This window comes from Gossypium arboreum, chromosome 8 (assembly GCF_025698485.1).
Source record: "Gossypium arboreum isolate Shixiya-1 chromosome 8, ASM2569848v2, whole genome shotgun sequence".
Taxonomy (NCBI): domain Eukaryota; kingdom Viridiplantae; phylum Streptophyta; class Magnoliopsida; order Malvales; family Malvaceae; genus Gossypium; species Gossypium arboreum.
In genome coordinates this window covers 119,435,660-119,439,646 of record NC_069077.1, presented here as the reverse complement: position 1 = coordinate 119,439,646, position 3,987 = coordinate 119,435,660, and positions in this window count along the sequence as shown.

The following is a 3,987-nucleotide window of genomic DNA, read 5'->3' as shown; positions in this document are numbered from 1 at the left end:
AAGTCTCGTATGAACCTTAGGAATAGTAAGGGTACATATGTCATGACATAGGATTCCAAATTATGTGTGCGAGTAAGACCATGGCATCGATATGTGATTCCAATATATGTGTGCAAGTAAGACCCTGTCTGGGACAGTGACATTGATATGTGGTTACATGTAAGACCATGTCTGGGATGTTGGCATTGTACGATATATATGTGATTATCCGAGTATCCTACCCAATTTTGAATGGTTCATCGGGCAAAGATAAGTTATGTTCGAGTGTGTAAATGAGATAGATAGATAGGTATGTATTAGCTTATTACTAATTAAAATGAGGAAAGTGTATTCGGCCTTTTGAATATTATTGAATGAGTTTAATTATATGTATGTGTGATTTTGTATATTCGGCCACATAATTAATATGTGTATATGAAATTGTAATGTGATACATGGGCTCATGTGTTTATAGTATGTGAACTAGGGTTGTGATGATTATTTGGTTGTGAAAGTTAAATGGTATTAATGATAATTTGGCTACATGAGCATTTGGCCAAAGGGATGCCTAAGAATGAATACATATGTAATATGAACTTTATATGTCTGGATTTAAATGTGTTATAATATTATAAGTTTTTTTGGTTAAATCCAGTTGATATTGTTATCGTGTTGTATATTTGCTTATGACTTACTAAGCTATAATGGCTTACTGTGTACATACTTGTTTCTGTTTTATAGATTTTGGAGTCAAGCTATGAGCTCAGGGGCCGTCAGCAAAGTTCATCACACTATCAGCTATTTTGGTACCTTTATAAGTCAAACTCGAATTATGACATGTATAGGCTAGAATGTGTTTTGGAAATGTTGAACTTTGGTTTTGTATAAAGGGCATGTGAAAATGGCTTATTTCTATGCTTGAATTCGGTTTTGGTATGATAATGGTTTAAGTCCATTTTGATTAATATGCTATGTGCCATGAATGAATATAGTATGTGTTATGTGTTTGAATATTGAATTTGGTTAATGATTTTACATGAGGTATGGAGAAGCTAGTCGTAAGTATGTTTGGTTGTTTTGGATGAGCTTCACACTAAGATATGATATTTATGTGGACTTGCCTAGTATGCTCAGTTTGATTTGTATGTTCTTAATATTAATGTTTAATGAGTTTAATTATGCAAATTCGATGATGAGAATTTTGGCTGTGTATATGTTTTAAAGTAGTATGTTTCAGCTAAGCAAGATAATAAGCAATGAAAAATGTCCTATATTTGTTTTGGTCAATCACTTTAGAATATGTTGAAATGTTAAGTGTGGCCTTGGTTTTAGGGTAGATGCGCACCATGCATATATACATATTTATATTGATTAGGTTATATATATGAATGTTTGGTTTTGTATTGAATCTATATCGAGGGCGTAACTAAAATACATAACATTTGTGATAATGATATATATATATTCGGCCATATGGTTCATTATGAACGTAATTGAGTTAATGTAAATTATGAAATTAATAGGTAAAGAGAAAGACATATGCATGATAGAAATTTTAGTGCTCATTTATGAATTAAGCTATGACATGCTTATATGACGTTTGGTCTTGTTATATTAATTATGTTTTTATGTGCCTTGTACATGAGTAAAGGTGTTCATATTTATGGGTGCTTTATACCTATGTATATGGCTATATGAATTTGCTAATTAAGTGTATGTTGTGAATGTGTATAATGATATATATTTATTAGCCGATTAGACTAAGAAATGAAGTGAGTTGACTTATAACCAAATACTTGCTTTTAATGGTATTAATATGTAAAACATATGAGATTCATATAGATTACTATGCTAATGCCGCATATATGAAATTGTTGATGCATTGTATTTTATATTGTTACATGTGAACGACATGACTATATATACATATGATATGAAATGTTCAAATTTAAGAGTTGTATTAATTTATGAAATAAATTTTGATTAACTTTCGAGACTTGTTTATGTGAATAATTATATATATTATATGTAATTATTTGAGATCGTGTTTTATTCTGTAATGCTTTATAACCCTGTTTCAATGACGAATACGAGTTAGGGGTGTTACAACCACTGTATTTTCCAAGATTGACATGAGGTCAAGATACTACCAGTTAAGGGTGAAAGAACAAGATGTACCAAAGACTGCGTTCCAGACAAGATATGGACATTATGAGTTCCTCGTCATGCCCTTTGGTTTGACTAATGCCCCAGCGGTGTTTATGGATTTGATGAACCGCATTTGTCGGTTGTAGTTGGATAAATTCGTGGTGGTCTTTATCGATCACATACTGATTTACTCGCGTGATGAGAGTGAGCATGCGAAGCATTTGAGGATTATAATATAGACCCTGAGAGACAAACAATTGTATGCCAAGTTTAGTAAGAGCAAATTTTGGCTTAAGGAGGTTGGATTTCTAGGACACATTGTGTCGAGTGACGGGATTAGAGTTGACCCAAGAAAAGTCTCAGCTATTGTTGAATGGAAACAGCTGAAGAATATGACAGAGGTCCAAAGCTTTTTGGGTTTGGCCAAATATTATAGAAGGTTTGTTTAAGGGTTCTTTATGATAGCTACCCTAATGAAATGACTACTACAAAAAGATGTCAAGTTCGAATGGATAGAAAAGTGCCAACAGAGTTTCGAGCAATTAAAGGCTTTATGACCAAAGCCTCAGTGTTAGTGCAACCGGGGTCAAGTAAGTAATTTGTGATATATAGCGACACCTCCTTGAATGGTTTGGGGTGTGTGCTCATGCAAGAAGGCAAGGTTATAGCGTATGCCTCAAGACAGCTAAAGCCACATGAGAAAAGTTACACGATACATGATCTAGAGTTGGCCGCCATCGTGTTGGCAGTGAAGATTTGGAGGCACCATTTGTATGGAGAGAAATGCCGAGTATTCACTAAGCACAAAATTCTCAAATATTTGATGACTCAAAAGCAGTTGAATCTGCGGCAATGAAGGTGGCTAGAGCTGATAAAGGATTACTTGGTGATTGATTATCACCCGGGAAAGGGGAATGTAGCCTCCGACGCCTTGAGTAGAAAGTCATTATTCACTTTGAGAGCCATGAATACTTAGTTTTCTATGTCTAGCGATGGTTTAATCCTAACAGAGTTGAGAGCTAGACCAACATTTTTTCTAGAGATCCGTGAAGCTCAAAAAGGTAATAAGGAGTTGCAAGCTAAGATGGCTCAATGCGAGATGAAAAATAACTTCGAGTTTCATGTTGGTGTTGATGGGTGTTTGATGTTCAAAAATAGAGTTTGTGTACCCAAGAACAACTAGTTAATTCGGTAGATTTTAGATGAGGCACATACCGCGTGTTTGTCCATTCACCCGGGTAGTGCGAAAATGTATAACGACCTGAAGAAAATGTATTGGTGGTCGGGGATGAAAAGAGATATTTCAAAGTTTTTTTCCAAGTGTCTTGTGTGTCATCAAGTGAAGACTGAACACCAATTACCTTTGGGTCTACTTCAGCCTATCATGCTCCCCAAGTGGAAGTGGGATAGGATCACTATGGATTTTGTGACAAGTTTTCCGGTAACCTAGAACAAAAAGGATGCTATTTAGGTTGTTGTGGATAGGCTAACAAAGTCGGCATATTTTATACTAGTGTGTATTGATTACTCTCTCGAGAAACTGGCCGACTTGTATGTTTCTGAGATTGTGAGGCTACATTTAGTGCCTTTGTCGATTATTTCGGATATAGACCTGAGATTTACTTCGAGGTTTTGGAAAAAGTTGCAAAGGGCTTTGGGAACAAAGTTGAGTTTTAGCACGGCATTTCACCCGCAAACCGACGGCCAGTCGGAAAGAGTGATTTAGATTTTAGAAGACATGTTGTGGTGTTGTGTTCTTGAATTTTAAGGTAGTTGGGAAAGGTACTTGTCATTGGTTGAATTCACCTACAACAGCAGTTATCAGTCAAGTTTGAAAATGGCGCCTTATGAGGCTTTTTA